The sequence below is a fragment of the Lissotriton vulgaris genome, chromosome 1_1 (genome assembly GCF_964263255.1).
Source record: "Lissotriton vulgaris chromosome 1_1, aLisVul1.2, whole genome shotgun sequence".
NCBI lineage: Eukaryota > Metazoa > Chordata > Amphibia > Caudata > Salamandridae > Lissotriton > Lissotriton vulgaris.
Window position 1 is genome coordinate 1372008605 of NC_141685.1, and position 22361 is coordinate 1372030965.

At 43.0% G+C, this 22361-nt stretch overlaps 4 non-coding genes across 4 annotated transcripts; all 4 read right to left on the reverse strand.

Moving 5' to 3' along the window:
- Positions 1-1519: 1519 nt before the first annotated feature.
- Positions 1520-1591, reverse strand: TRNAH-GUG (transfer RNA histidin (anticodon GUG)). The gene has a single exon. It is a non-coding gene; the product is annotated as a tRNA-His (tRNA).
- Positions 1592-2881: 1290 nt separating this feature from the next.
- On the reverse strand, positions 2882-2963 carry TRNAS-AGA (transfer RNA serine (anticodon AGA)). Its single transcript has one exon. It is a non-coding gene; the product is annotated as a tRNA-Ser (tRNA).
- Positions 2964-5821: 2858 nt separating this feature from the next.
- Positions 5822-5903, reverse strand: TRNAS-AGA (transfer RNA serine (anticodon AGA)). Its single transcript has one exon. It is a non-coding gene; the product is annotated as a tRNA-Ser (tRNA).
- Positions 5904-14052: 8149 nt separating this feature from the next.
- Positions 14053-14134, reverse strand: TRNAS-AGA (transfer RNA serine (anticodon AGA)). The gene has a single exon. It is a non-coding gene; the product is annotated as a tRNA-Ser (tRNA).
- Positions 14135-22361: the final 8227 nt, after the last annotated feature.

The following is a 22361-nucleotide window of genomic DNA, read 5'->3' on the forward strand; positions in this document are numbered from 1 at the left end:
AACCACTCGGCCACAACAACTGACTGTGAGGCATGTGCACATAATCTGTATGCAAGTTTTCAAGGTGTCCCACAGCAAATTCCTGATATTCTGCAATGCACTTTTTAAAAATAATGTTTTTTTCAGCAGGCACATTCTCTCCTAAAAACAAAAATTGCATGCGTATATCTCTAGTTTGGAATACCATAGGCTTGCATGCATACTCTCATGGGTCACTCAAGTTTTTTGGACCCTATTGCACTCTGTTTTCGTGCTGCTTTTAGTATATGGCTCATATTACAGAAGTCTACCATCTTTGAGTATTTGAGGCTCCTTTGTAAGTGCTTTATATTTTTTCTTCGAAGAGCTATATAATAAAGGGGTCCGGGAAAGATTGCATTTATGGAAGATAAAAGAAGGCCCACTTGTGTCACCAAATGCTGTAGAGAAACCTGATGTTTTACTCATGTTATCCTTAGTTCGTTTTTGTTAGACCTTGCATTCTTAAGGTGGTCCCAACCCCACCTTATTGCTTTTCACCTCCGCATTTTGCTGTATCTTTTTGTTGGCCTTAGGACTCTGATCACTTTATCGCTACTAATCAGTGCTGAAGTGCACGTGCTTCTTCCCTAATCATGTGTATAATTGGAGTATACCTGACTGACAGATTTAATTTAGTTGAAAGCCCCTTGTAAAGTGGTATACCATATACCCAGGGACTGATTGTGCCGCCCAAAGAAATAGCATTTCAAACCTGTCTCAAGCCTGCTACTGCAGTGCCTGTGCTGCAGTGTACTGCCACTTCGACTTGGCATTTAAAACTACTTGCCAAGCCTTAAACTCCAATTTTATTACATATCAGTAACCCCTAGGGTAGGCCCTAGGTAGTCCTAGGGGCATCATGCTATGTAAGTAAAAGGTAAGACATGTACTGTGGGAGTTTGTATGTCCTAGTAGTATCAAACAGTCTATTACATTTTTCACTACTGTGAGGTCTGCCCCTCTCATAGGTTAGCATTGGGTATTCCCTTATACTTTTTGGGGGGTAATTCCATATCAGAGAGGAGAAGCTTTATTTATTTATTGATAAATCCTATCTACTGGTGAGGTTGGATTTAATCTTACTATTGTATAACTGCCATTTTTAGAGAGTGAGCATTTCTCTGCACTTACTGCTCTATTTGCATAAAAACCTGTCTTCAATTGACGTCTGGATTGGGCTGCGAGACAGCTACATATGTGCATTCCCTGTAGACAGCCACAACACAGGTCACTCAACTGCAACTGCATTCATCTGCATTCTGATTGGCATGTGGGAGAGCTCCGCTCCCCCCACCGCAAATATGTTCAAGAACGATAATTTATGTCAGTAAGTACAGTATACCTACATCTTATAATCATGTGTGTTTAAATAATTTGCCGTTCGATCGTTTAAATATTTAAAAGGATCTGTTTTTAATAGACATTTTACAAAAACAACTGGTACATTTGGGAATTCTTTAAAGGAAAAACCCGACTGCCGTGACATTGCCAACCACAATGCCGTGACTCGGATTCAAACCGAGGTTGCTGCGTTCACAACGCAGAGTACTAACCACTATACGATCACGGCGAGCTACTTGGGCTCAATAACGTACAGTGACATGGAGAAATTATAATTCTGAACACTCAGAGCTACTCCTGTGATAGGCTGAATGTGTTCATTGCTTCCTCATTCCTTATACAAAGGCTTTATCTCCTCAGTGGTTGATAGGCTGAAACCATTTCCTGGCCGCCTGCTTGTGAACTGCCAGGAGTCAAAGATCACACATACACTTGTGGGCCTGTGATGGGACACCAATGCAGAGAAACACACCTGGCGCAGATATTCTATTCTGTCTATTAGACCTGCATCTCCCCTGTACCTCCTCAAGCCATCTGTATGTGAAGCAAGAAAGAGTTAAGGAGCGGTCCATCTACACTTTTATTGGGAGGATGCTGCCGTGAGCTCCTCCCAGCTAATCACAAAAACAGCATTAAAGCAAGATAACTACACAGTTAGGGGGGACTGCATGGTTAGGTTTTTGAGGAATTATTGAAACTGACCTCAGTGACCCATGATCAGAGCTGTGGCTAATGACTGCATGCCTAATTATGATGAAGCAAGCACCATGGCTCGTAGGGGCCCCACAACACACTTTTCTTAGCTCATTGAATTAAAGTATAAACTTCTGCCATGTGTGAGTTGTAAAGGCTTGTTAATTTTGTTGCTTTTCAAATTCACATCTGACAACAAGACAAAGGAACATTGGGGCATCAGACGCTTTGGAAAGTAGCCACCAACCGCAGAGAAAGAGCGAAAGAAACAAAAGATAGTATCAGGTGTGGAGAAAACAGCAGCAGGTACAAGGAGCTCAAATGAGATTAATGGCGCCTAAATAGAGCACGTAAAGGAACAGTTACAAATCTAAGAAAAGGGAAAGAAAAGACTAGGAAAAAAACACAGAAAGAGCTTGTAGATGAAATTCTCTTCCAGGAACAGCAGGTTAAGAGAAATTACACAGGGAGCAGTTAAGCTTGTAACACGGGGGAGAATAGAAAAGAAAATGCAGTTTTATGAAGTGTGTTTGCCTAATCCAGCCAGCACTTTTATTTTATTTCTCTATTTGCTTCTTTTATTGGTAAATTAAGTTTCAAGTGCATGCACAGGTATGACCGAGAGAGCCAGGGTATAATAATTAGAAGTGTTTGCACCAGCGCTAATCTAGGACGAGAGTTATAGCAAATATATGAAAGGGGGAGCGATAATAAATATGTGATATGGCAATAGTGACACCAAAATAAGCCACCTATTTATAAAACTGACATGGAAGAAATACTAAAGGTTAACTTCTCAAATTGTAGCCGATGTTAAAAAGATTCTCGTTGTCAGCAGGTTTCGAACCTGCGCGGGGAGACCCCAATGGATTTCTAGTCCATAGCCTTAACCACTCGGCCACAACAACTGACTGCAAGTCATGGGCACATAATCTGTATGCAAGTTTTCATTGTGTCCCACAGAAAATTCCTGATATTCTTCATTACACTTTTTAAAAATAATGTTTTTTCAGCAGGCACATTCTCTCCTAAAAACAAAAATTGCATGCGTATATCTCTAGTTTTGAATACCATAGGCTTGCATGCATACTCCCATGGGTCACTCTTGTTTTTTGGACCCTATTGCACTCTGTTTTCGTGCTGCTTTTAGTCTATGGCCCATATTACAGAAGTCTACCATCTTTGAGTATTTGAGGCTCCTTTGTAAGTGCTTTATCTTTTTTCCTTGAAGAGCTATATAATAAAGCGGTCCGGGAAAGATTGCATTTATGGAAGATAAAAGAAGGCCCACTTGTCTCTCCAAATGCTGTAGAGAAACTTGATGTTTTACTCATGTTATCCTTTGTTCGTTTTTGTTAGACCTTGCATTCTTAAGGTGGTCCCAACCCCACCTTATTGCTTTTCACCTCCGCATTTTGCTGTATCTTTTTGTTGGCCTTAGGACTCTGATCACTTTATCGCTACTAATCAGTGCTGAACTGCACGTGCTTCTTCCCTAATCATGTGTATAATTGGAGTATACCTGACTGACAGATTTAATTTACTTGAAAGCCCCTTGTAAAGTGGTATACCATATACCCAGGGACTGATTGTGCCGCTCAAAGAAGTAGCATTTCAAACCTGTCTCAAGCCTGCTACTGCAGTGCCTGTCCTGCAGTGTACTGCCACTTCGACTTGGCATTTAAAACTACTTGCCAAGCCTTAAACTCCAATTTTATTACATATCAGTAACCCCTAAGGTAGGCCCTAGGTAGTCCTAGGGGCATCATGCTATGTAAGTAAAAGGTAAGACATGTACTGTGGTAGTTTGTATGTCCTAGTAGTATCAAACAGTCTATTACATTTTTCACTACTGTGAGGTCTGCCCCTCTCATAGGTTAGCATTGGGTATTCCCTTATACTTTTTTGGGGGTAATTCCATATCAGAGAGGAGACACTTTATTTATTTATTGACAAATCCTATCTACTGGTGAGGTTGGATTTAATTTAACTATTGTATAAATGCCATTGTTAGAGAGTGAGCATTTCTCTGCACTTACTGCTCTATTTGCATGAAAACCTGTCTTCAATTGACGTCTGGATTGGGCTGCGAGACAGCTACATATGTGCATTCCCTGTAGACAGCCACAACACAGGTCACTCAACTGCAACTGCATTCATCTGCATTCTGATTGGCATGGGGGAGAGCTCCGCTCCCCCACCGCAAATATGTTCAAGAACGATAATTTATGTCAGTAAGTACAGTATACCTACATCTTATAATCATGTGTGTTTAAATAATTTGTCGTTCGATCGTTTAAATATTTAAAAGGATCTGTTTTTAATAGACATTTTACAAAAACAACTGGTACATTTGGGAATTCTGTAAAGGAAAAACCCAACTGCCGTGACATTGCCAACCACAATGCCGTGACTTGGATTCGAACCGAGGTTGCTGCATTCACAACGCAAAGGACTAACCACTATACGATCACGGCGAGCTACTTGGGCTCAATAACGTACAGTGACATGAAGAAATTATAATTCGGAACACTCAGGGCTACTCCTCTGATAGGCTGAATGTGTTCATTGCTTCCTCATTCCTTATACAAAGGCTTTATCTCCTCAGTGGTTGATAGGCTGAAACCGTTTCCTGGCCGCCTGCTTGTGAACTGGCAGGAGTCAAAGATCACACATACACTGGTGGGCCTGTGATGGGACACCAATGCAGAGAAACACACCTGGCGCAGATATTCTATTCCGTTTATTAGACCTGCATCTCCCCTGTACCTCCTCAAGCCATCTGTATGTGAAGCAAGAAAGAGTTAAGGAGCGGTCCATCAACACTTTTATTGGGAGGATGCTGCCGTGAGCTCCTCCCAGCTAATCACACAAACAGCAGTAAAGCAAGATAACTACACAGTTAGGTGGGACTGCATGGTTAGGTTTTTGAGGAATTATTGAAACTGACCTCAGTGACCCATAATCAGAGCTGTGGCTAATGACTGCATGCCTAATTATGATGAAGCAAGCACCATGGCTCGTAGGGGCCCCACAACACACTTTTCTTAGCTCATTGAATTAAAGTATAAACTTCTGCCATGTGTGAGTGGTAAAGGCTTGTTAATTTTGTTGCTTTTCAAATTCACGTCTGACAACCAAACGAAGGAACATTGGGGCATCAGACACTTTGGAAAGTAGCCACCAACCACTGAGAAAGAGAAAAAGAGGGAAAAGGCAGTATGAGGTGTGGAGAAAACAGCAGCAGGTACAAGGAGCTCAAATGAGATTAATGGCGCCTAAATAGAGCACGTAAAGGAACAGTTACAAATCTAGGAAAAGGGAAAGAAAAGACTAGGAAAAAACAAAGAAAGAGCTTGTAGATGAAATTCTCTTCCAGGAACAGCAGGTTAAGAGAAATTACACAGGGAGCAGTTAAGCTTGTAACAAGGGGGAGGATAGAAAAGAAAATGCAGTTTTATGAAGTGTGTTTGCCTAATCCAGCTAGCACTTTTATTTTATTTCTCTATTTGCTTCTTTTATTGGTAAAGTAAGTTTCAAGTGCATGCACAGGTATGACCGAGAGAGCCAGGGTATAATAATTTGACGCGTTTTCACCAGCGCTAATGAAGGATGAGAGTTATAGCAAAGATATGAAAGGGGGAGTGATAATAAATATGTGATATGGCAATAGTGACACCAAAATAAGCCACCTATTTCTAAAACTGACATGGAAGAAATACTAAAGGTTAACTTCTGAAATTGTAGCCGATGTTAAAAAGATTCTCGTTGTCGGCAGGATTTGAACCTACGCGGGGAGACCCCAATGGATTTCTAGTCCATCGCCTTAACCACTCGGCCACAACAACTGACTGTAAGTCTTGTGCACATAATCTGTATGCAAGTTTTCAAGGTGTCCCACAGCAAATTCCTGATATTCTGCAATGCACTTTTTAAAAATAATGTTTTTTTCAGCAGGCACATTCTCTCCTAAAAACAAACATTGCATGCGTATATCTCTAGTTTGGAATACCATAGGCTTGCGTGCATACTCTCATGGGTCACTCAAGTTTTGTGGACCCTGTTGCACTCTGTTTTCGTGCTGCTTTTAGTCTATGGCCCATATTACAGAAGTCTACCATCTTTGAGTATTTGAGGCTCCTTTGTAAGTGCTTTATCTTTTTTCCGTGAAGAGCTATATAATAAATGGGTCCGGGAAAGATTGCATTTATGGAAGATAAAAGAAGGCCCACTTGTCTCACCAAATGCTGTAGAGAAACCTGATGTTTTACTCATGTTATCCTTAGTTGGTTTTTGTTAGACCTTGCATTCTTAAGGTGGTCTCAACCCTACCTTATTGCTTTTCACCTACGCATTTTGCTGTATCTTTTTGTTGGCCTTAGGACTCTGAACACTTTATCACTACTAATCAGTGCTGAAGTGCACATGCTTCTTCCCTATTCATGTGTATAATTGGAGTATACCTGACTGACAGATTTAATTTACTTGAAAGCCCCTTGTAAAGTGGTATACCATATACCCAGGGACGGATTGTGCCGCCCAATGAAATACCATTTCAAACCTGTCTCAAGCCTGCTACTGCAGTGCCTGTGCTGCAGTGTACTGCCACTTCGACTTGGCATTTAAGACTACTTGCCAAGCCTTAAACTCCAATTTTATTACATATCAGTAACCCCTAAGGTAGGCCCTAGGTAGTCCTAGGGGCATCATGCTATGTAAGTAAAAGGTAAGACATTTACTGTGGTAGTTTGTATGTCCTAGTAGTATCAAACAGTCTATTACATTTTTCACTACTGTGAGGTCTGCCCCTCTCATAGGTTAGCATTGGGTATTCCCTTATACTTTTTGGGGGATAATTCCATATAAGAGAGGAGACACTTTATTTATTTATTGATAAATCCTATCTACTGGTGAGGTTGGATTTAATTTTACTATTGTATAAATGCCATTGTTAGAGAGTGAGCATTTCTCTGCACTTACTGCTCTATTTGCATGAAAACCTGTCTTCAATTGACGTCTGGATTGGGCTGCGAGACAGCTACATATGTGCATTCCCTGTAGACAGCCACAACACAGGTCACTCAACTTCAACTGCATTCATCTGCATTCTGATTGGCATGGGGGAGAGCTCCGCTCCCCCCACCGCAAATATGTTCAAGAACGATAATTTATGTCAGTAAGTACAGTATACCTACATCTTATAATCATGTGTGTTTAAATAATTTGCCGTTCGATCGTTTAAATATTTAAAAGGATCTGTTTTTAATAGACATTTTACAAAAACAACTGGTACATTTGGGAATTCTGTAAAGGAAAAACCCGACTGCCGTGACATTGCCAACCACAATGCCGTGACTTGGATTCGAACCGAGGTTGCTGTGTTCACAACGCAGAGTACTAACCACTATACGATCACGGCGAGCTACTTGGGCTCAATAACATACAGTGACATGGAGAAATTATAATTCGGAACACTCAGAGCTACTCCTGTGATAGGCTGAATGTGTTCATTGCTTCCTCATTCCTTATACAAAGGCTTTATCTCCTCGGTGGTTGATAGGCTGAAACCGTTTCCTGGCCGCCTGCTTGTGAACTGCCAGGAGTCAAAGATCACACATACACTTGTGGGCCTGTGATGGGACACCAATGCAGAGAAACACACCTGGCGCAGATATTCTATTCTGTCTATTAGACCTGCATCTCCCCTGTACCTCCTCAAGTCATCTGTATGTGAAGCAAGAAAGAGTTAAGGAGCGGTCCATCTACACTTTTATTGGGAGGATGCTGCCGTGAGCTCCTCCCAGCTAATCACAAAAACAGCAGTAAAGCAAGATAACTACACAGTTAGGGGGGACTGCATGGTTAGGTTTTTGAGGAATTATTGAAACTGACCTCAGTGACCCATGATCAGAGCTGTGGCTAATGACTACATGCCTAATTATGATGAAGCAAGCACCATGGCTCGTAGGGGCCCCACAACACACTTTTCTTAGCTCATTGAATTAAAGTATAAACTTCTGCCATGTGTGAGTGGTAAAGGCTTGTTAATTTTGTTGCTTTTCAAATTCACATCTGACAACAAGACGAAGGAACATGGAGAAAACAGCAGCAGGTACAAGGAGCTCAAATGAGATTAATGGCGCCTAAATAGAGCACGTAAAGGAACAGTTACAAATCTAAGAAAAGGGAAAGAAAAGACTAGGAAAAAACACAGAAAGAGCTTGTAGATGAAATTCTCTTCCAGGAACAGCAGGTTAAGAGAAATTACACAGGGAGCAGTTAAGCTTGTAACACGAGGGAGAATAGAAAAGAAAATGCAGTTTTATGAAGTGTGTTTGCCTAATCCAGCTAGCACTTTTATTTTATTTCTCTATTTGCTTATTTTATTGGTGAAGTAAGTTTCAAGTGCATGCACAGGTATGACCGAGAGAGCCAGGGTATAATAATTAGAAGCATTTGCAGCAGCGCTAATGAAGGACGAGAGTTATAGCAAAGATATGAAAGGGGGAGCGATAATAAATATGTGATATGGCAATAGTGACACCAAAATAAGCCACCAATTTATAAAACTGACATGGAAGAAATACTAAAGGTTAACTTCTGAAATTGTAGCCGATGTTAAAAAGATTCTCGTTGTCGGCAGGTTTCGAACCTGCGCGGGGAGACCCCCCAGTAGCTTCCTTATCATCGCAGGCAGATTCCAATCCCCCAAAAAGGGCAAAAAAGGTTGAAACTAGTAGAGTGCAAGCTCTAGCACCCAAAATCCCCTCCCCACCTAAAGCAGGGCCCCAACCCAAGGGAACGTGAACACTTATGGAGGCTGCCAAAACTGCACCTAAGCCACCTCCACAAGTACAGCCCCAGGCTAGCAGTGGTAAAGCAAAAGCTAGTCAAACACCTGGCTTACAAGATAAAGCTCAGGGAACAGCGACAGGGAAGATCACTAAAACTGCTCCCCAAACTATAGCACCAGCTATTACCTCAGTGGCCCTTCGAAATTTTGCACGCCGGATCCCCCATGTAAACCTCCCGCCAGACTGCCAACCATTTGTTGCTGTTCTGGTAAATGTTCCCCCTCTGAAGGAAGGCCAATTGGAGAACCACCAATCTCTTAAGAATAAGTGCATCCACTGGCTAAAGTCAAACAAGCCAATTCCGACTGGTGTGGATGGGATTATTCTAAGTGTCCGCAGAGTAGGGTTGGTAGGGCATGGGAAAAAAACTCAGGAAGGGGATTGCATAATAATAAACTTTCAAGACCCCAGAGTAGTGAGCTCCATCTGTAGCCCTATAAAAAACATGAATGTAGCAGGGGTTAAAGTAGTGGACCTATCCTATTTCTACCCTAGGCAAATTGTTATGTCGCCATGGGAGAGCCCTAGTACCCCTGGTCTTTGCCAAAATTGGGACACATGCTGGGCTGGGGGTCCTGTGGGCAATGGCCTGAACCCTCCGTGGGTGCCAGGGTGCTGCTGACTGGAGGAGGGCGATCCAAGGGGATATATAAATGCAGTTGCAGTGAAAGCAACTGTGAATAGAATAGACCCAATGGTAGTATCACCTCCCCGAACTACCTCTCCCCCAATTGTAAGCGCTAGTGGCCTGGTGCCCTTTATGGATATTCCTCTAGATTGTTGTTATTTGCAAGTTCCCCCTGTGAGACCTACAGATAGTAGTGTTACCGCGACCAGTGACACACCAGCTGTGACGGACCTAGTTTTTAAGGTTTTCAGCTGGAATGTCGCAGGGATCGCAAGAAAGTTGGCCCTTCCAGATTGGAATGCTTGGGTTGATGAGCACTCCTTATGTATCTTTCAAGAGACCTGGAGCTTGGAGTCGGCACATAGGGTGGGATTCTCCTCCTACTCTGTACCCGCGTTAACCTCGGAAACAGGGAGAGGACGCCCCTCGGGTGGTCTGCTCATATGGGTAGCAGCCTCCTTAGACTGCAGAATAGAGGAGCCACAGACAGGTTGACCGGATATTCAAAACATTATTTTAAGAGACCAAAGGGGAAGAATAGTTTTAAATGTCTATAATGTCTACGCCAGAGGGACTAAGGGCGGGAGGAAGTCCTCTGTATTATCTCTCCTTGAGACCCTTCTGAATAAAACTCCACACAAGTCATGTACCCTGGTTGCGGGTGACATGAATTGTACGTTTGAGCCCCTAGGCTCGGATGTTGCCCTTGACCAGGACGAGGAGGACACTAGGATAGGGATTCCTGTTCCAGAGATTCCACCCATTAGGAGATGGTCAGAAGTGGCGTTACAGCTATACTCCCTGAGCCTTGAACAAAATCTAAGGGCAGTGAATGGAAGGACAATTTCGGATGGGGGGGGCCCACACTTATAATAGACCAGGACACACCTCTAGAATAGACTACATCTTATTAGATGTATGTCTCTGGAACCATGTGAGGGATATGGTTGTGGTCCCGACGATTGAAAGTGATCACAATCCACTTTCCTTAACCATGGCCCAGTGGTGGCGCCTTGTAAAAAAGGGCCCTATTAACCCCGTATTAGCTCCTCCCGATGAGTCTGTAGTCTCACTCTGTGGACGACGCCTTAAATGGGCTAAATTGATCCTCTCCGAGGAAAGGGTTGGAGAGATCTCAACTCTCTTAAACCAAGCAGTGACAACTCTGGGGTTCCCTTTGGAAGGGGTGGGTAGGGTGAGTGGGCTCTTTGTCTCTCTAGTCTACGGTCCAGTGACCAAATGCTTCACACGATTCCTAGGATCAAGCGGGTAAGGCAAGGGGGTAAGGCTCTGTCTGTGAGGGGACCGAGGATATGGAATGGTCTCCCTCTCCAGCTTAGGCAGCTTGAAAATCATCTGGCCTTCAGGAAAAAGCTGAAGACGTTCTTGTTCCAGGTCTAACCATACCGTTTAAGAACTAGATTGCAGCCATGTAATTCGATCTCCTGCAGGTTCAGCAGTCAGCTAGCGCGGAGATACTCCTCTGGGAGTTTATTCAAGCGCTCTATAAACACGCAAAATAAATAAATAAATACTTGCCAAGCCTTAAACTCCAATTTTATTACATATCAGTAACCCCTAAGGTAGGCCCTAGGTAGTCCTAGGGGCATCATGCTATGTAAGTAAAAGGTAAGACATGTACTGTGGTAGTTTGTATGTCCTAGTAGTATCAAACAGTCTATTACATTTTTCACTACTGTGAGGTCTGCCCCTCTCATTGGTTAGCATTGGGTATTCCCTTATACTTTTTGGGGGGTAATTCCATATCAGAGAGGAGACGCCTTATTTATTTATTGATAAATCCTATCTACTGGTGAGGTTGGATTTAATTTTACTATTGTATAAATGCCATTGTTAGAGAGTGAGCATTTCTCTGCACTTACTGCTCTATTTGCTTGGTAGTTTGGTCTGCCCTGTTCCCATGATGCACTGGGCCAGGGACAGATTAATTTGCATGTAGCCAGGTTCTGAGCTTGGATGGTGCAGTGAGCTAAAAAACGGTGATGGATCAAGCCCTGATCTTTGGACTGGGTAGGAGTGTTCTGTTTAATTCAGATACTCTGTCCAACACCACCCCCTTTTCTGAATCATTTTGTCCACCATAAGCGTGGAAGGGTATACTCAGATGTGAGTCCCTTGCTCACTGCACCATCAGGATTCAAGCAAGCCGGGCCGAAGACGGCTGAAATGCCAGAAACCGGTCCCCGGAAGCTTGTTTCCTTCCCAGTATAAGAATTGGCTTGGTAGTTTGGTCTGCCCTGTTCCCATGATGCACTGGGCCAGGGACAGACTAATTTGCATGTAGCCAGGTTCTGAGCTGGGATGGTGCAGTGAGCTAAAAAACGGTGATGGATCAAGCCCTGATCTTTGGACTGGGTAGGAGTGTTCTGTTTAATTCAGATACTCTGTCCATCACCACCCCCTTTTCTGAATCATTTTGTCCACCATAAGCGTGGAAGGGTATACTCAGATGTGAGTCCCTTGCTCACTGCACCATCAGGATTCAAGCAAGCCGGGCCGGAGACGGCTGAAATGCCAGAAACCGGTCCCCGGAAGCTTGTTTCCTTCCCAGTATAAGAATTGGCTTGGTAGTTTGGTCTGCCCTGTTCCCATGATGCACTGGGCCAGGGACAGACTAATTTGCATGTAGCCAGGTTCTGAGCTGGGATGGTGCAGTGAGCTAAAAAACGGTGATGGATCAAGCCCTGATCTTTGGACTGGGTAGGAGTGTTCTGTTTAATTCAGATACTCTGTCCATCACCACCCCCTTTTCTGAATCATTGTTAGAGAGTGAGCATTTCTCTGCACTTACAGCTCTATTTGCATGAAAACCTGTCTTCAATTGACGTCTGGATTGGGCTGCGAGACAGCTACATATGTGCATTCCCTGTAGACAGCCAAAACACAGGTCACTCAACTGCAACTGAATTCATCTGCATTCTGATTGGCATGGGGGAGAGCTCCGCTCCCCCCACCGCAAATATGTTCAAGAACGATAATTTATGTCAGTAATTACAGTATACCTACATCTTATAATCATGTGTGTTTAAATAATTTGTCGTTCGATCGTTTAAATATTTAAAAGGATCCGTTTTTAATAGACATTTTACAAAAACAACTGGTACATTTGGGAATTCTGTAAAGGAAAAACCCAACTGCTGTGACATTGCCAACCACAATGCCGTGACTCAGATTCGAACCGAGGTTGCTGCGTTCACAACGCAGAGTACTAACCACTATACGATCACGGTGAGCTACTTGGGCTCAATAACGTACAGTGACATGGAGAAATTATAATTCGGAACACTCAGAGCTACTCCTGTGATAGGCTGAATGTGTTCATTGCTTCCTCATTCCTTATACAAAGGCTTTATCTCCTCAGTGGTTGATAGGCTGAAACCGTTTCCTGGCCGCCTGCTTGTGAACTGGCAGAAGTCAAAGATCACACATACACTGGTGGGCCTGTGATGGGACACCAATGCAGAGAAACACACCTGGCGCAGATATTCTATTCTGTTTACCTCAAGCCATCTGTATGTGAAGCAAGAAAGAGTTAAGGAACGGTCCATCTACATTTTTATTGGGAGGATGCTGCCGTGAGCTCCTCCCAGCTAATCACACAAACAGCAGTAAAGGAAGATAACTACACAGTTAGGGGGGACTGCATGGTTAGGTTTTTGAGGAATTATTGAAACTGACCTCAGTGACCCATAATCAGAGCTGTGGCTAATGACTGCATGCCTAATTATGATGTAGAAAGCACCATGGCTCGTAGGGGCCCCACAACACACTTTTCTTAGCTCATTGAATTAAAGTATTAACTTCTGCCATGTGTGAGTGGTAAAGGCTTGTTAATTTTGTTGCTTTTCAAATTCACGTCTGACAACAAGACGAAGGAACATTGGGGCATCAGACTCTTTGGAAAGTAGCCACCAACCGCAGAGAAAGAGAGAAAGAGGGAAAAGAAAGTATGAGGTGTGAAGAAAACAGCAGCAGGTACAAGGAGCTCAAATGAGATTAATGGCGCCTAAATAGAGCACGTAAAGGAACAGTTACAAATCTAAGAAAAGGGAAAGAAAAGACTAGGAAAAAACACAGAAAGAGCTTGTAGATGAAATTCTCTTCCAGGAACAGCAGGTTAGGAGAAATTACACAGGGAGCAGTTAAGCTTGTAACACGGGGGAGAATAGAAAAGAAAATGCAGTTTTATGAAGTGTGTTTGCCTAATCCAGCTAGCACTTTTATTTTATTTCTCTATTTGCTTCTTTTATTGGTAAAGTAAGTTTCAAGTGCATGCACAGGTATGACCGAGAGAGCCAGGGTATATTAATTTGAAGCGTTTGCACCAGCGCTAATGAAGGACGAGAGTTATAGCAAAGATATGAAAGGGGGAGCGATAATAAATATGTGATATGGCAATAGTGACACCAAAATAAGCCACCTATTTATAAAACTGACATGGAAGAAATACTAAAGGTTATCTTCTGAAATTGTAGCCGATGTTAAAAAGATTCTCGTTGTCGGCAGGATTCGAACCTGCGCGGGGAGACCCCAATGGATTTCTAGTCCATCGCCTTAACCACTCGGCCACAACAACTAACTGTAAGGCATGTGCACATAATCTGTATGCAAGTTTTCAAGGTGTCCCACAGCAAATTCCTGATATTCTGCAATGCACTTTTTAAAAATAATGTCTTTTCAGCAGGCACATTCTCTCCTAAAAACAAAAATTGCATGCGTATATCTCTAGTTTGGAATACCATAGGCTTGCATACATACTCCCATGGGTCACTCAAGTTTTTTGGACCCTATTGCACTCTGTTTTCGTGCTGCTTTTAGTATATGGCCCATATTACAGAAGTCTACCATCTTTGAGTATTTGAGGCTCCTTTGTAAGTGCTTTATATTTTTTCCTTGAAGAGCTATATAATAAAGGGGTCCGGGAAAGATTGCATTTATGGAAGATAAAGAAGGCCCACTTGTCTCACCAAATGCTGTAGAGAAACCTGATGTTTTACTCATGTTATCCTTAGTTCGTTTTTGTTGGACCTTGCATTCTTAGGGTGGTCCCAACCCCACCTTATTGCTTTTCAGCTCCGCATTTTGTTGTATCTTTTTGTTGGCCTTAGGACTCTGATCACTTTATCGCTACTAATCAGTGCTGAAGTGCACGTGCTTCTTCCCTAATCATGTGTATAATTGGAGTATACCTGACTGACAGATTTAATTTACTTGAAAGCCCCTTGTAAAGTGGTATACCATATACCCAGGGACTGATTGTGCCGCCCAAAGAAATAGCATTTCAAACCTGTCTCAAGCCTGCTACTGCAGTGCCTGTGCTGCAGTGTACTGCCACTTCGACTTGGCATTTAAAACTACTTGCCAAGCCTTAAACTCCAATTTTATTACATATCAGTAACCCCTAAGGTAGGCCCTAGGTAGTCCTAGGGGCATCATGCTATGTAAGTAAAAGGTAAGACATGTACTGTGGTAGTTTGTATGTCCTAGTAGTATCAAACAGTCTATTACATTTTTCACTACTGTGAGGTCTGCCCCTCTCATAGGTTAGCATTGGGTATTCCCTTATACTTTTTGGGGGGTAATTCCATATCAGAGAGGAGAAGCTTTATTTATTTATTGATAAATCCTATCTACTGGTGAGGTTGGATTTAATCTTACTATTGTATAAATGCCATTTTTAGAGAGTGAGCATTTCTCTGCACTTACTGCTCTATTTGCATGAAAACCTGTCTTCAATTGACGTCTGGATTGGGCTGCGAGACAGCTACATATGTGCATTCCCTGTAGACAGCCACAACACAGGTCACTCAACTGCAACTGCATTCATCTGCATTCTGATTGGCCTGGGGGAGAGCTTCGCTCCCCTTATCGCAAATATGTTCAAGAACGATAATTTATTTCAGTAAGTACAGCATACCTACATCTTATAATCATGTGTGTTTAAATAATTTGTTGTTAGATCGTTTAAATATTGAAAAGGATCTGTTTTATTTTTTTATGTTCAGAAAGATTTTATTAAATTTTAAGGCAAAAGGAAAACGAATAAATACAATACAAAAAAGAGGAGGGAAGTTACAAGCGTAAGCGAGCAAATAACCAATATGAAGTGTAAACAATCATAATATGCAGAATTAACATATAATAATACAAAAGAATCGCAATTAAGGAGGAAGGGTAGGGATGAAGGGAGGAAGAGGGGATGGGAATAACATGTCATAGGAACGTGAATTCATAAACTACAGAGTTACAGTGAAAATGCAATGTAAAAATAGAACATAAGAAAAGGTATAACAATATCATTGCAAAACATATGAATCAATAGGTGACCAAAACGATTGAAATGATTGTGAATTATGAGTAACGCCTTTAAGAGAAAGCTGCGCACCTCTTCTCGTAAAGGTAATCCATGACCACCAAGCATGAACTGAAAGAGAAGAAGCATCTTTCCAACAGAAAGTAATGGATTTTAAGGCAGCTGTGATTAGAAAATTAAACAATTTTGCCTCTGAGTCAGCAAGGGGGTGAGTTAGGGCAATCGATTTGCAAATTAAAAAATTAAAGGAAATATCATCTTGTAAAGGCAAAATTTTCAAAATTACATTCCATACTTCCAACCAAAATTTCATAATAACTGGACACTCAAATAACATATGGCGAAGTGAACCAGGGCTAGCGTTGCAGTGCCAACAAGCATCAGAAAGTAACAGTTTTGCATGGAAAAGACGTGATGGAGTCCATAAAGTGTTGAATAAAATATAAGCATTGGTTTGATAAAGGGACACTGGGAGCCAGCCAGAGATACTGTCAAGCCATATAGAGGACCATGAGTCATCTGACAGGGAGATGGAAAGTTCATTGTTCCAAAACGACGAAATAATCTGGACATTGGAGCCCTGTTAGGAGGAAAGTTTCTTATAAAAAACAGAGACAGCTTTAGGGGAAGATGTTACAGCTGTGAGGTAAATTAATATGTCATTGGTGGTAGAGGAGGGAATACCATTGGGGAAGGAATCCAAAATTGAGTTACATAAAAATCTGCAGCATTTTCGGACCTTTCTGCCCGCCTACCTGGGACCTCGGATTTACTGTTTCCCGCCATCTCGCCAGCAATCTTCCTCCGGTCTCCCCCGCCGCTGATGCACTTTCCCATCTGTGCGCAGCGGCCGAGAGGAGGAGACCACAACAACCAGCAGGCACAGCGGCTAACTCCGCCCACCACACGATTTGGCGCCAGGCGGCGCATCTTAAGGGGCGCAGAACTCCCGCGTCGCGGGACGCGCGCGGGCTAAGCCCGGGCAAAGGGCGGGCCCTCTGTGGCCCTCAGAGGCACGAGGAGGACGGGACGGGGCCACCCCATTTCGCCATTATTCTAAGGTACTTTTCATTGACCCATCGGGCAGCCTTCATTCGGGAACTGTGGCTACAGAAATCATTGTTGGGACTATCTGCCTTTTTGCTAGGTGTTAACAACATTTGTGTCTGTTGTTCCGTGTAGCAACACATATTGTAGAACAAGGGCTAGCAACTGCCAGCATGTCACCAAGGGGCACTCGCAGCAGAACAGCTGCCGCTGTGACTGGCCCCATCGACCTTTTTATAACGAAGGCCAATGACGCCATCAATCAGGGCATTAGCCTTCTAGAACGCAGGGTATCACAAGATCTGGCGCATGCCAAACGTTCCTCACTTGGCCTTATTGCTACCGCCACTACACCTGCACAAGCTATGCCTAATAACATCAGACCCCTACTTGACGTTTGTGCTGACATTCACACCATCCCCAGCGAGGTTAACCTTTCAGCCTCCATTCCCCTGTTAGATTCAGACACTGATACTAGCACAGACTTGGAAAAAACCCCTGATCTACCCATTAACCTCTCTCCCAAAGTAAAATCTGCTGATAACACCAGGCAAGTGAGAGGTAGGCGAGAGGGGGCAGTTCAAAAACTGAAGTCACACGCACCTAAGCCCCGGGTCACCATGGTCAGGAAATATGGCCGGGTACAAAGGAAATCTGGGAAAAATACCAACCCTGTCCCTAACCACAACACGACTAGGGTTACGGTAATATCTCAGGGGGATGAAAGCGAAATGGTCCAGCAGGGTAGAACAATGGATACTAATGATAACACAGATAAGGCATACGATCCCCTGCTGGAAAGACTGGGGGAACTATTAAGCATTTATCTATCCCCAATCGAAAATAGGCTTACTCGAATAGAAAAACAACTAGTTGAATTGAGTAGCCCTCTTAAGAATTTCCTAAAGGAAGGTCCTGCAACAAGTACAAATAGCAGCAACACCACCAAAATAGCAGGCTCCAAAACAAATATTTCACAAGCACCTCCAACTATCCCAAATAACGCACACAAAGCTGCACCTGTCGCACTGGCCAATGGCCCAACTACCAAACAAAAAGCAGTAACATCGCACACTAATAGCGAACCCACAGATAAAAGGAAGGACCCTGGTACCAATACCATCACTAATACTAAACCTCCAAATGTGAGCACCACAGGTCTCCCTCCAACTTCTACAAGCAATCCTATCTCGACCCAACCCATTCCAAAAACACCCAGACAAGTTCCTGCCCGCATTAACCTCCCACCGGAATGCGGTGCATATGTACTAGTGTTAGTAAATGTCACCAAACTAAGAAAGGATCAGGATGAAAATCCCACATCACTCAAAAACAAAACCCTGCACTGGCTAATTGCTAATTGCAATTACCCTATTGATGGTGCAAGGGAGATTATTAACACACAGCGAGTGGGTTGGATTGGACCACTTAGGAAAAAATTTGAGGGCGACTGTGTCACCATAAGCTTTAGAAATCCACAATGGGCAGAGAAAACACTAGCCAATGCCCCTCTACCATCGCCCCGGGAATTCAATACCACGCTGCTCCCTTTAGGATATTTCTACCGACACCTGATACCCCCGGAACAAGCCACTGCTAATTTCCCCAACACTTTCCCCACTAAATTTCATCAGGATACGAATTTTGGAGCTAGGATTAGATCACCCCTTTTTGTCCAAAATCAGAACCCAAATGCCGCCTACTCCAACAATCATAACTGGCATCCACAACCCCCAATGCCAATTCTAACCCCCAACCCTCCGCATCACTTTCAAGCCCCAACAATGCATCAGAGTAATTATAGGGATAGGCCTTACCCAATCCCTAATCCGTTCCAGTTTGCACAGATGACTGAAGTTAGGCCAATGTACAATATTCCTACTTTCAACCGGTTCGATTATTTATCATCTCTAGACGAACAGGATTGACTGAGTATACCCCTCAATAAAGAAATGTGTAACGATGCAAAAGCCTGTAACTTAGAGGGTGCTACAACTCCAGCTGCACTGCACCACGTCAAAACTGCTGTTACAGAAATTATATTGTTGGATAGTATCCCGGCCATTTCTAACGAATCACTCAACCACGATAATGGGAATACTGGGAGCACATCCATCAAACATGGGTTCAAACATGGCCTATCAATTCTAAGCTGGAATGTTGCAGGTTTAGAATCTAAGCTCTCGGACCCTGCTTGGATCGAATTAATCAATGATGTAGACATACTTATGTTCCAAGAAACTTGGGCTGCCGATAACCTGTATATTGAAGGCTACCACTGCTTCAGCCTGACATCAGTAAAACCTAGCTTTGGCCGAGCAGTGGGTGGTCTCTTTATGGGGATCAGAATTTTGGCAGGCGGTACAATTAGTGATCTGAAGCTAGACAACCTTGCCAATCCCAATATTCAAATTTTGGAATATAAATTGAAATCAAAGACCACAATTTATTTAATTAATTTTTATAATAATGATTTTTATGGTGTACCGAACAAAAACTTTGCTGCATTATCTAAGGTTTTAAACATGATTGATTGTTCCCTGTCAGTAGACACTAAGACTAGCATTCTGATCGGGGGTGATTTTAATGTGAAACTTATAGAGAACTATGGATCTACTAATTTTGATCACTGTAATGACCGCAGGGGTTTGGAACTGATCAGCATACTTTCTGATTTTAACCTTGTTGATGTAATGAGTGTAGGGTATGATATGAATTTTCCCTACGCCCCCACGTTTAAGGGCAGGGATAACGGTTCAATTATCGATTACATATTTGCATCACCTCTGTTAACGGACCGTTTAATCAAATCTTCTGTGGTGCAAACGTCTTTCAGTGATCACAATCCATTGTTAGCTATTTTTCATTTCGCACCCAGTCCGATTTTTATGAATTTAAATGGGGCAAGGGATATTACACCCTCAATTGACGGCCTTCGCCTTAAATGGAGGGGAATCGACTGTGGGGCCATTATAGACACGATTCAGGAGGCACATCCTGATTTATTGAAATGCCTCTCCTCCCCAAGCACAAACAATGAAAAACTGATTACAGACTTTGAAGCTTTATGCTCAAATATAAAAATTCTCCTCTCTGTCCCACTCCCTACCGAACATAAAGAGCCACGGTGGTTTGATACATCTTGCTCCGTGGCCAATAGAGAGTTAAGAAAAAGGCCCTCTCTGCTAAACCCAGATGTAAAGATGTAGTTCGAGCTGCCAGGAAAAACTACAAAGACAAAATATCGATAAGGAAGGCAAATTTGCTTTCTGACCACTGGGATAAGCTGGTCATTAGTGCCAATCTGGGTGGCAGCGCCCCATTTTGGTCGGCTGTCAGGAGAACGAGGGAAATGGGCAAAGAGCTTACACAAACTAGCTGCAATATAACTAGTGCAGCCTGGGAGACCCATTTTTCTAATATTTATGCTGCCCCCTCTGATGAGCAACCTCTCCCCAACATGGACCAAACAGAAGGCTTAGAGATCTCGGACCCAGAAGTCAGAAAAGCCATTAAAGAAAGCCTAGGTAACAAGGCGCCCGGGCCGGACGGCCTCCCCATTGATATTATTAAATTTAATGCTGCTCTTTGGACGCCAATACTCTTAAACATCTTTAACAGTCTCCCACATGTAGCCATGCCTGCCACCTGGGCTACTAGTATCATCGTTCCCATTTACAAAAAGGGAGACAGATCAGACCCAGCAAATTATCGTCCCATTTCCCTCCTGGATAATACTCTAAAAATACTAGGACGAATAATTTATAACAGGGTACTGGAATGGGGGTCTGATTCTGACTTTTTAGATCCCTGCCAGATGGGGTTTAGGAGCGGGGTAGGAACAGTCGAGCAATGCTTAAATTTAAAACTGATAATCGACAAATACTGCATTGCTCGCTCATCCCCCGCCTACCTAGCTTTTATGGATCTTTTGTCCGCATTCGATCTTGTGAATAGATCTAAGCTTTGGTTAACTCTCCTGTCCAATGGTCTTGATGCCACTCTTGTTAGATTCTTAGCCTATCTTCATACTGACCTGAAAGCACGGGTACGTATTGGGATGGGCGGAGAGGTATCGGGAGCCATTAAGATAGGGAGGGGGGTGAGACAGGGGTGCGTTTTAGCACCCCTGCTGTTTATCATTTATATCAATGGTTTGTCCAACTGTTTAAAGAAAGCTACCCCTGATGTCCCAACTATTTTAGGTAACCCCCTACCCGTGCTTTTATATGCAGACGACGCTGTCCTTATGGCACGTACACCTAACGCTCTTCGTCTGCTTGTACATAGTTTTGTAAATTTTATGGAGGGACTGGATCTGAAAGTTAATTTTAAAAAGTCTTTTATTATGTCCTGTTGGCCGGGCAAAAGGAAACTCAGCACAATTCGAATTGGAACAGATAAACTAGAATCTGTCCATAAGTTCCCTTATCTGGGGTTGGTTTTCGCTGCGAACGGCTCGCGGAGTGGGCATGTGGCCCACGCCACGAGCAAGTTCTCGAAAGCCAACAATTCTGTCCTGAGTCTCCCCCGCCCAAAGAAAATCGGCGCCACAAAAGCCATCGTAAAAATTTTTAAACTACAGTGTTCCCCTGTTGCCACGTATGGAGCCGAAGTTTGGGGATCGGCCAGCAGCATTAGCATTCAAAGAGAGGAAAATCGTTTTTGCAGAAAATTGCTGGGAGCACCGATCTCCTCTTCTAATTTTATCTGCCATAACGAACTCAACCTCCCCTTCATAAATGACTTCATTAAAGCAAGACCAGCACTCTTCTGGATCAGAATCTGGAGGAATGAGGCTGCTGTCCTTACGCAAAACATCATTAAGGACTGCCTTAATTGTGAAAATGGCATGCAGATCCCCTGGTTTAAAGAAGTTTTTAAAACATTTAACCAAATTGGTAGAGGCATTTTGTTTACTGAGCCAAGGGCTATCGAACTAAAGGACAAATTTGAGGTCCAAAAGGCACTTTATGCACTTTACCGCAATGAACGGCTTGGAATTGAATCACAGAAATCAGGGGTCAAGAAATACATTGGTAATGGTCTTTGTATGCAAATCATGCCACCCTACCTCTCAATCCCTATGTCAAATTGGGAGCGATCCCTACTGTTTCGTCTAAGGGCAGGAACTGTGAAATTTTTGCTGTCTTTTCCTCTGGGGTATCAACATCATACAGATCTTACCCCCTGCCCTTGTGACGGTATAAGCACTCAAGATGATTTGCACTTTCTGTTTTTCTGTAAATTTTATGTGAGATATACCAAATGGCTTTTAACCCCATATTTTAGAAAATTCAGACCTCTTACACTTCAGGAATCCTATATGCTGTTGCTCACCTTGGACACTGATGAACTGACATTTCGCACTAGCACTTTTTTAAGACTAGCCATACGTGCACGTAAGACTATGGAAAGCCCCTGAAATCAGAATCAGTCATAA